At 50.7% G+C, this 11,424-nt stretch overlaps 1 protein-coding gene across 1 annotated transcript in view; it reads right to left on the bottom strand.

The window, feature by feature from the left end:
* The window catches only part of LOC105185659 (uncharacterized), a 75,990-nt gene extending 66,780 nt beyond the window's left edge, over positions 1–9,210 (bottom strand). Inside the window, exon 1 of the mRNA XM_011145311.3 lies at positions 9,074–9,210. The gene's annotated coding sequence lies outside the window, so the exon portion shown is untranslated. The remainder of the gene's footprint in view (positions 1–9,073) is intronic.
* Positions 9,211–11,424: the final 2,214 nt, after the last annotated feature.

Genomic DNA, 11,424 nt, shown 5'->3' on the forward strand with positions numbered 1-11,424 from the left:
AACGTTACGACGATTCCGGATCATGACAGCTCCCTCGGTGCGAGAACTTCCAAATTGCGGTCGCGTGCCGCTAATATCGCAAAGAATCCCCAGAACTCTTACGGAACTTGGCGACATTGAGAGATTAAAATTCGCATAGTTATCGGCGATATAATTCCAGAATTTCGTTCCTCCCATTCGCGCTGAACCGATGAATATTCCACAAGAGATATTTTAATTCGTCAGACGAAATTAATACTCGTCCGAAGAAGTTGTGTCTATCCTTTATATTCAACTCGATTAACTCTTGCCTCTCGTTTCCACATTTGCCCACGTTCTGCTTTCTTTTATTCGGTGTACTCTCTTATTATCTGTTATTTTCCTTCCACTCCGTGTCTTCTAATTTATCCGCTTGTTAGTTTTTCGTTGTTGCGTATTTCTCCTCTCCCTCCGTGCTTCCTTTTTATCTGCTTAATTAAGTTTGCCGTTGTTGCGTTTCATTATTCCGTCTTATTTCGTCCAAATTTTTATTTCTGCTCTGTTCCTATTTATTCCTTCATTTTTAACATTTCTCTCTCTCTCTCTCTCTCTCTCTTCTCTCTCTCTCTCTCTCTCTCTCTCTCTCTCTCTCTCTCTCTATCTATTTATCTTGTTGTTTTGCTTCCCAGCCTCCCTCGCTGTTTTTCTTCAGATTATTTTTTTGCTTTCACGTATGATTTTACCTCAGACGAGCTGAAATTTCATTCTGAGAACAAAATGGGTGAATATCATCGATTCTCATGCAACGTCCTTTCGATGTCGAGATGGTGCACGTCCATTGGTTGGCTTCAGGGACTCTCTCGCCTGGTTTAAATTCAGTTACGCATTTTTCGCATTTTCTTTCAACCGCTCATACCTCGAAATCCTGTCTAGGGACGCGAAGTATTGTAGACTCGTGGACGGGACCATTTATTTCGCGTAATGGATTTGAAAGGACGATGAGAAACTCACACATAACCTGCCTCTCGCTCGTCCCGTCACCGATGTCACAGAACGCTGCGTTCGGTATTTATAATTTCACGGAGCACGGAATTCGACTGACGAATCATCGTGTATGTCGAGGTCCCTCCGAGGAAACGCGCGATGCTCGGAGCAGGTGCGATCCTTCACAAGAAGAAGGTGGAGAGCAATTTTCCATTATAACATTTCCGACTCGCGCGATCCTGCGGATTCTTCAGAGCGCTAAAATCGCGATGCATTGAGGCGCGAAAAACAAAGAGAGAGAAAGAGAGAGAGAGAGAGAAAGTATCATGCGTATTTTAAATTACAATGCCCAGAGTGCCTCGGCTCACAGATGGTAAACGCCGCCTGCGAGCATCGCAGCTCAATGACACGTGTTGATCTACGCGCAGCGTTGAATACGATCGCGATACTCGATATTTGCGATCTGTCGGATCGAAGGAAGCGCTTCGGGAAAGACTTCCGGTAGCGCGTCATCGGGAGGCTTCGAAGGGGCTGGTCTGATGAATATATTTCGAGGTTCGGGGTCAGACGCAAGCAACCCCTTTCACGAGTGCCTCGCCATACATATTCGAGTAGCGTTCTTGCGGCTTGATCCACCCGAAAGCGGTCGTCTTTGTAATGGAAATATCTGCCGGCGTTGCCGCCGCGCTTTCCCGACGCGGAATCGCGCCGCGGCGAGTTCCTCGACTCCTCACGAGATTCTCGCGAGACGTAAACATTCGTCTCGGAGGTGGATGCTGGATAGGCAGAAAAATGGCCGGACGTGCTCCTGTAGAATTCAAATAACGCTCTGCGGCAGCTCGTGCGGCAGGACGAGAGGCCAGGGGCACATCCTTGGGCGAAGTGTTGATTCATCGAAGCGACTCGTTACGGAGAACACCAGAAATGACTTGAGTCCCGTGGGAAAATCCCCGTCGGAAGTCGCCGATCTAATCGGAGATCAGTCGCGACTAATCGGTAGCGCTGCCTCGAAGAGCCGGCGGTCGAATTCGTAGCGAAGGATACACACCGCGCATGGACTTTTATCGTTAACAGAAAAGGTCGTTACGGCAGGGGAAGGGGAGAAACGGCTCGACAAACATTTTTATCTGCTGTGTAAAACAACAGAGAGAGAGAGAGAGAGAGAGCGAGATCCGCTCTTCGTTTCGTCCGTTTCGTGCGATTCCCCATGTGCACGGAAATAGTCGCGCGGACATTTCAGATATCCGTTCGACAAACATTCCAAGTCTTATTGGTCTCGCTATCCCTGCGGGATGCGAACGGGTGCAGTCAACCGAGGATATCGCATGATTGCGCTGTGACGCGTAGAATGTCTGTCATACCCGTCTGGACGTCAATCCAGTTATCAGGACAAAGGTTTGTCCACCACCCACATAACGATATCGCTTTTATCTCATTCGTGTCCGCACTCGACGCGCTTCTGTTTGACTGGTTTTCGAGCCACCTTGCGCTGCAGAGACGCAACCTCCTCGCGTTCGATTGCTAACCCGCTTGGGTCTTCCTTGGGAGTATCCGAATTCGTCCCTATGTATATTTAGGTGACAATGGCTGCGCATTCAGCGGAAGCCGCTTTGCAACTGTTGCACAATTCGCGAATCCGATCGGTATGTGCTCCTGGAACCTGAGACCTGAGAGAGAGAGAGAGAGAGAGAGAGAGAGAGAGAGAGAGAGAGAGCACACACCGTTGAAATTCACGAATTTTACGCCACTCGTTCGTTAGCACTCGACTCGTTGCACCACGCAAAATATCGAAGTCGAAGAACGGTAAAATCCTTCAACGGCCCGTAGATCTTAATTAATTCCCGTTATTCGACTTGTCGCGCATTGCCAGTTGTTTAACGTCACCGGCAGACCTGCCGTTCTACGGAGAAGGCATTTTGAAGAAGTGCCGCGGAAACGTCTCTCGATTATGCAAGCGGGCTCTCTCTCTTTCTTCCCCTCCCTCCCTCGCTCCTTCTCTCTCTCTCTCTCTCTCTCTCTCTCTCTCTCTCTCTCTCTCTCTCTCTCGATGCCGGAATTACCGCGACACTTTTGCGCGAGAAGGGAGCGTCCGTGTCTTTTCGACAATGAACAAACCGAAGAACGGTCGAGATTTCCGGGCGCCTGGTACCTTAATTGCGCTCGCAGCAAATATTTGCATTTGAAGGGGTCTTCGCTTGCCTGCATAATGTTTGACACAGGTGTACGCGCGCGAGCAAGCGAACCGGTTCCGGCCGGTGGGAACCGGTGTAAGTGCCACAAGAGGGTGCTCCTTGCACGGCCGTGTATGCCCGTAATACACACGTAGCGTATAGCTACACGATGATCTACTCGGAACTCAAACATGTGCGCACTCGTTTAAACAATGTGTGTGTGTGTGTGTGTGTGTGTGTGCAGGAACGCGCGAGTGCTAGCCGACCGCGGAACTTGGCCGCCGCTTTCGCGTCCACGCGATGAAGCGCGTGGCTGTGGATTTTTCCACTTATCGTGAACAGCGAGAGAGCTTTTCGAGAGAGAAGGAGTAGGAGAGCGAAAGAGGGAGGGAGGGAGGGAGGGAGGGAGGGAGGGAAAGAGAAAATGGTCGGTTAAATGAATGAATCTAACCGCTATTAAACGTAATTCCTCCCGCGATTCACATTCGAGGAACGGAATCGTTCTGTCGTTAATACCGCTAATTTCCGTCTGGTTCTCCTCCTCGGCTTGCGTTATCGAAGAATTACCGTTCTACGTTCATTATATTAATTTACAGGCCGAATCGCGCGTCGCACGGCTCATGATTAATGAATCAATTATCCGGCGATTGCGAATGAATCCGCGATCGATAAACCATCGCGTGTGATTTGTTGGACATCGATACGCTCCGATTGTAGGGCTGTAGGGCTGATAACGGGCGATGTGTGTGTGTGTGAGAGTGCATAGAATTGGAAGCTCTGTCATCGAATGACGCGCGGCAGACGGGATTAATGTGTTTGCAATTTCGTTGAGCGCGAGCACGCCAACGTCCGTCGGGCCGCTTTTTTGCCGGGAGGCTCTTCTCTCCGCGAGATACGTCCCTCGCGATGGAATTGCGATTTCGCACGTTACACGAAACTAAGTGAAACTGGAGCATTCGCGAGTCGACTGTAAACTACGATTAAAGTTCGAAACGCCCGCCGTGTGCCGCACGGACGTTATCAGTAGCTCCATTCGTAACGGCCTGCACCTCCTCCCTCCGTCCTACATTCGTCAGTGATAAAACGTGCCCATATTATTCTCTATATCGCCGCTATCTCGCGAAGACAAGCTATTATGCTTCTCGAGAAATATCACCTTATATCGCGCTCTTAGCGGCAATCTTCCGACTCCTCCGCACTTGTAATCGAAAGCGCGAAGCGCGCGACGAAGCATCGCCCCTCGGCGCGTCGTCGCGATCACGCTGCGCGGCGGCAAATCTTGCCGATATATTCTTCGCGATGGCCGCTCGCGATGCTTTCTCGTATTTTTCTCGTGGTATCGCTCGCGCGTAACTCATCCTTTATTCCCGTAATTTAGATATTCAGCTCGACGGTGAAATATTTCCCGCCCGCCGGCGTCCGTGTTCTCTTTCCTCCGCCTTCGCGGCGGAGGCGTTTTTCTCCCTGCGCGTGCCGCTGGAAAGCCCTGAAAATCAAATAAAAGCCATAGCGTAAATCCCTTTTACGCCGAAGCACCGCGGATGCATTCTCGCCTAACGAGCCTGCTGGTCGCGCGAGAAATCATGTGGGAAATGGTCAGCGCTCTCGCGCGCTAACCCGCAATTCCTAACCAGCGAGCCTCAAATTTCGCTCGGCTCTCGCGCGAACGATTTACACGGGGCAACGAAGCGTGCGCACATTCGATCGTCACGAAACTCCCTCCCCCCTCCCCCCATCCATCCTGGCCTCTCTCTCTCTCTCTCTCTCTCTCTCCCCCCTCCCACCCCCTCCCAGGCATTGATTTTGCCGCACCAATCAAGAGAGCTTGGTGCGCCGCTGGGAAAGGAGACGGAACGAGATAGAGCCCGGTTCGCTGGATCGGAATCCAGCGGCTCGTGTAACTCCGATGGAATCGAAAGGTAGTCGTTTGGAAGGAATCCGGACTCTCCCCCGCGACATCCTGTGTCCCGCGACACCATGCGCGCCCTTTCCAACTTAAACTCGGTCCTTTGTACTTCGTCCTTTATCCGCGGCTTTCTGTCTGTCCGACCAACGGCCATCCCCGGACGCTCTTCTCTCAATGTAGGTCTGACGCTGACCGGAAGATTCTACTTTGCGATTCTCTACCCCCGCCTCTCTTTCTCGCGTGTGTGTGTGCGCGCGCGCGCGCGTACCCCTTTATCCTGTCTGATTGTACTTTCATGCAAATGTATTTAATGGTCTCTGTGCTCTTTCTTCCCTTGTTCCTTTTTTCCGCAAGGCGCACACGAATTATTGCAAATCCGGCTTTCCCGCGGTGTTCCGCGTTATCTCGCGTTATTTCCGTCCGCTTTTCGTCCGCTCGCGCGCCGCTCGGTCGTTTTCCGAGCAACTTCGCTCGCTCGAGGGGATATCGTGCGAAAATCAAACGCGCGCTCTCTGTCTGCCGGCTCGAGGTGCAGCCTCGAGGGGGGTGGTGGGCTCTCGCGTGCCTGTCGCTGTGCAATCGCGTGCGCGACGGCGAAGTATCGCGGCCGCCGCGATTTAATCTCCTCGCACGCGCGACTCGTCCCACCTGTCGTAATTTTAAGCGGGGCCGCCGCGCCATTATGCGCAACGATGCCTCAACTGTTGCATGCGAAGGATTAATTTCACGTGCCGACGCGAGGATCTTGTTTGCAATTTCTTGCCCGGCGGATATTAGCGCGGCGAAATCTCCGGGCCTGAAATTTCGCCCCTCCCTCCGCCGCGCGCCCTGTGCCGCCACGGCCGACCTGCTCGGCCACCCCGATTCGCCCCCTGTGTACATACCAGCCACGTGATCCCGGGGGAGATCTAAAGTTCCAACCATTTCTTGCCCGGCAGGCCAGGTCGCCGAGAGATGATCAATGCCGCAGCCCTCGTCTCACCCCCCCTCGAGGGTCCCTCCCTTCGCGATCGATACGTTATGCATCGAACAGTCCTTGAAAGGTCGCGCTAGAGCCGAGAACTGCGCGCGCGGATCTAGCCGTGACGTTACGAACGACCGTCGTTAATTCATGTCCGAGTTAACCATCGTGCGTTATGGATCCGCGCGCAAGGATCACGGATGTGATATCGGCACCTGCTTTCCCAACGAGGCCATCCCCCGTGAATGCCGCGCTCTGAGAGCGTATAATTCAATTGCTCTTGGCGTGTTTGCGCCGTCCTGAAACCGGCCGGCTTGTGACGTACGAATACGAACGTACGAATACAAAGTGGGTTATTTTGACGAGTTCTTCTGCCGTTGCACAGCGACGTGCGATAACACAGGTGCCGCCCCCCCCCCTCCCCCCCATTACTTATTCATTAAATACATAACGATCCACCTGACCTGGCTCGACTTGGCGATTCGGTTTGAACAAAGTTACGAGAACGACCAAGACCTCGGGCTTCTGCGCAGCCCGAGGAGAAAAGAGAAGAGAAGAGAAGAGAAGAGAAGAGAAGAGAAGAGAAATCTTGAGTAAAAGCTCTCGCGCGCGCTGCGGGATCCGCCGGGATCTTGGCCTAATATTACAAAAGTTAATTCGAGCTAATGTACGGATAGCTGTGTTTCTGGCTCGGCCAGGGCCGAAATGTCTCTCGGCGCACGTCTCCTCGGTTTTTGACCCCCGAGGCTCTTTCCACGAGTCCCTTACACCGCCGTCCACATTGGCGCGCTTCATTGGTGTAAGCGCAAGGTTAGGTTCCGCCTGAAGTTACGGTATACATCCCCAGCCACTTTCCCGGCCACGCCAAACTTTCGGAATTTAGCGGACCGAAATTAATTAACGGAAGACAATGTTCACCTGTGCGCGACCGCCAAATTGGCCCGCTCCGCAGGCAGTTGGGAAAATTCAACGACAAGTGCAACGTCGTTGCTGCGATGATCAACGCTGCGCGCGAGAGCCGCGTATTTGCTAATGCCGTTTCACCTGGCGCAACGTTATTCATAGGATTGTTCATTCCGCGGCTTATTTCCCTCGCAGAGAAATCGCACAATGAAATCTCCGCCTTGGCTCTGCAACCGGATTGCGGCTTACGCGCCGCAATGTGGCGAAAAGTGAATTCCTATCGCGATTCTTGGGCGCGCGTTGCGGCTAATTCTTATCTTATCTCACGTGATGAGATAGAAGCGTTTGTATCTATCTTCCGTACTCATTTCCCGCCGCGTGAGGGAATCCCGCGCGGTAATTGTTTCTAAATCGTGAGCGAAGTGCGCGCAACGCAGAGCTTACGGCTAAATTGACACAACGGCGAAACGCGATTTTCCGCGTCAACGTTGGCGCGAAACTTGCTTTACCGCTCTCTGATCGACGTGGAATAATTTATTCTATCGATTATATCCGCTCGAGTGCCACAGTCGCGGCGTATGCGAGCGACATGCCGAAACTTGCTTAAAATCGCCACCGACGCAGCACAATTTTTAATGTTGGAGCCGTCAAGCGCGGGAGTGGCGCGAAAATCCGTTAAAATTGTCGCTTCGAATGTGCCGCTGAAAACGATGACGTAACTGTCTCCTCGTAAGATGTTGAGAGAGCCCTCTCGCTATTAATGTTACCTCTGCGACGCGTTTACTTTCATTTTTTTTCCCAGAGAATCAATTTGCATTTTTATCAGAGCCAAGAGAGACACAAATTATTTTCGCAAAGCAGTAGACGGGTGCACGCAGTTTTTCTCAAGCTGTAAAAGGGATTGAGATAAATGCGGAGGTAAAGCCGACGTATCTCGTAATTGATTTTACCCGCGAATCGGCTTTCTCCCGCACGAAAAGGGCAATTGCATTTGTTTAACTTATTAATTTTATGGTGTTTTCTCTCGCCCGCCGCGCGTTCGTTCCGCTATTCTTCACACTCTCCGTTTAACGACTGACGAGACTATTTTTTGTTGAGGGTCTTATGTCAGTGATTCGCAAAAATTCGTCGGATCACCGACGATTTGACGAGTTATTTACTTTTCTTTTATGTGGAATTAGACAATTACCTGAGAGGATGGTAGAAGGTCATTGCTCGACTAGAAATTTTGATCAGGTTCACCTAACATCGATAAGGACCTAATAGAGTGAATGAAAGGTAAGGTCCTAAGTAAGTCAGTCCTTACAATGTCCTAACGACAAATGAGTAAGGAAGACCTTTATAAGGTTGTAATGATTGAGTCCACATTAGGACCTCAATGTACCAACCTAGTGTATGATGGTTCAGTTAATCAGGTCCTTGTCTTATTCATTGTACCTAATATGATTTGCATTATCATGTTTTAACAAAACAATTTTTGGGTGTCATTTCCAAATGTAAAGATGTTTGCATTGAAGAAACACTCCCGATCACTTGAATATATTTGTAAAATGCTGTAGAAACTATCCTTTTTTTGAGCAATCAATAAATAGTTGTAAAATTAACGTGACATGCAACTTTTTGTCTTTAACACTACTTTATGTCTTGTCACCTTTTGTGATACTTAATGATCTTATGATACTCATTTTATGTTTCTTTTCCGAAACATTTTACAAGTATGCTCAAGCGATCTAAAATATTATTTCATGTAAACATCTTTTTACTTAGAAATGACATGAAAGAACTCTCAGCGTGTCATTTCTTATTTCTGATGTCACCATCCAATATAGCCGTGGCGAGTAATCAGGAGCCATAATTTGAAAAAAGAACGTAATAAGGATTCCATAAAGTAACTCAATAAGGACCTGACTACGAATCCTTCCTAAAGTCCTGATATCCACGCTGCGTTACATGACTTACTAGGACCCCTTATAGTACTACCTTATTGGGAGCTGATGTGGTTAGCAAATGAGGTTAACCTGATCAGGACCATGGGATAAATTTCTAGTCGGGCGGGTAACGATGACGAATGCTTTAATCAAGCGCGTCGCTTTGTTACCGTCAATGATAGAATTACGGCCAAGAGTCTGGACGAATCTTCGCGAGTGTCTGATATTAGTCCCTCGATACGATACGGTAGTATCGACCTACCTTGACCCAGGTTTCGTGTTTGAATCCCACCGGTTCCCGGATCACACTCGACTCCCTCGTTCGCACCCGTTTTACAGCCTTTGTCGAACACTCGTAGTTTCTTCCAAGAAACCGCCGCCGTGTCTCGCCGCGTCCTCCTGCAAGGAAGAAGAAGAACAACCGCCATCAATCTCGGTCGCTCGAACAGGAGTTTGCGAGTTGCTCGATCGCGCCGCCGATTTCGAAGAAAGTTGCGGAATCCGCAAGCGGAAGCGAGGCGCCGTCGTTTTACGCGAATAAAGACGTCAATAACGTCACTCTAGACGACGACGACGACGACGACGACGGCGACAACCAGAGCGCGCGCAAACAATGTCGCGATGCCGCCTCTTGCGACGTGCGTCGCGCGCTGAATTGCAGTTGAGCTTAAGCAAATTGCCGCGGGCCAGGCTTGTTACGCGCTTAGCCCGTCAAGGAACCGGCCGGAAGTAGTTTCGGAAATGCGTATGCGGAATCGCGCACGCTAACAAAACCGATGTTTGCGCAACCGTAGCAATAATTCAGCTCATACGGCTGTAAAAGGCTGGAGTGTTGTGTCGGAGTAAACGTGTCACGGCGGGCGCAATTATTGTTCCGTTAATCATGCGCATGATGTATACAGTGTCATCATTTGTTAAGTAGCAACACACATCGCGTCTAATGCCGCACGGGGGCCGCTAATAATATTTGCGTTTCTATGGTTACACGCGTGAGACCGCGCTGTTTTACCGGGTTTACGTCACACATCACGATGCGCGTGTATGGAAGAAATAATGCGAGTAAAATTCACAAAATCACGCAGAACCCCATTTGCGCTCTTGCCGCTGATGAAACGTCGGCGCGGATGCGCGCACAAAGAATTTCTCTCTGAGAGAGGATGAATTCTCTCTCTCTCTCTCCCCTCCCCTCCCCCCTCTCTCTCTCTCTCTCTCTCTCTCTCTCTCTCTCTCTCTCTCTCTCTCTCTCTCTCTCTCTCTCTCTCTCTCTCTCTCTGTCTACCTCTCTCGCTAAGAGAAAGTAATTTCAATATCTCGCGCGTGTGTACCATCGACACGTCGCCAACCTGCTTCGTAATTTCAACGGCAGGCTCCACGGCTCGCGTGATACGATTCGTATAGCATATACCGCGAAAACATCGCTCGGGGAAGCTTTATATCAAGGATCCTCAAAGAGCGGAAAATAGCGACGCGCCGCACGCCTTCCCATCTCTTCCGCGCGCGCGCGCGCGCGCGCGCACGTTGCCGTATTTTCGTCCCGTTCTTCTTGTTTCATTCGGGACTCTCCCCGACCCGTCACCCTTCTCGACGTACTTTATCGTTGGGAGCAGTTCATGTATCCGCGCGTAACGCCGTGTAATTCTTCTTCTTCTTCCTTTTTCGCTCCTCTTCTTCCTGACAAGGATCCTAGATAGAGATAGTGGAAATGAGATTTCCAGGAGCAATTTGTAGCGAATTTGCCTGTAAAAGGGTCGAGGTGGAGGCCGGGTTCAAAAACGAAGGGGGCGGTCGCGTTGGAAGAACTACGACGACGACGACGACGACGACGACGACGACGACGAAGAATAAGCAGAAGAAGAAGTAGAAGAGCGACACTGCAGAATGGACTGCTTTATTACGGCGACCATTCAGCGTCTCGGATTTTTCCGCCGAGTCAGCTTTGCATTGTGCGCCGTCCGTAGTCTTCGAGAATTCGCGCAGCCGGAGCGATCCGAGGGAGGATCGTTCGCGCGGCGTATAACGCGCCTGTGCAAAGCATAACCTTTCGTGTGCTTGCGGAGACCTTAAAGTCATTTAAGCCGCATTAAGACTCAGAGATGTTCAGGGCAGGACGAGAGCCAACGAGGCCAGCGCTATATATCCCGAGCGTAATCCGACATATCTTTCGCCCTAATCCTCTCGACCGGTTGCTCTCGACGCGGAAGTTGCGCGCAAACCTTCGTCCGATCGAAGAAAATTGCGCTATTCGAGCAAGTCGGTCGAGACGGAGCGGAACTCGCGTCGCGTCGCGTGTGCTCTCGAGTGTTCGTCAATAAGGACGGGAAATGTAAACCGCGCCGCGAGCTGCGAAGCTGCAGGCGAAGCTCTCGACCGCGCGAGCGAACGAGGGATGAATGAAATGATTTTCAAATTAACCGGAATAAAACGAAGCCGTAGCGGGGGGAAGAATCTCGATTCTCGCGGCCTATTGTCCGGCGAATGGCGCATTAAACCGTAACAATGCTTCTCGCGCGAAGCTGTAAATTTTCCATCGCTCCATCGGCGGCATCTTTTTAAAGCTTCGAACGAAGATTGATCGACGAGACGTGATGTAGTTACCGCGTGACATCTCGTGGG

Source organism: Harpegnathos saltator, unplaced genomic scaffold (assembly GCF_003227715.2).
Source record: "Harpegnathos saltator strain DR-91 unplaced genomic scaffold, Hsal_v8.6 scaffold128, whole genome shotgun sequence".
Taxonomy (NCBI): Eukaryota; Metazoa; Arthropoda; class Insecta; order Hymenoptera; family Formicidae; genus Harpegnathos; species Harpegnathos saltator.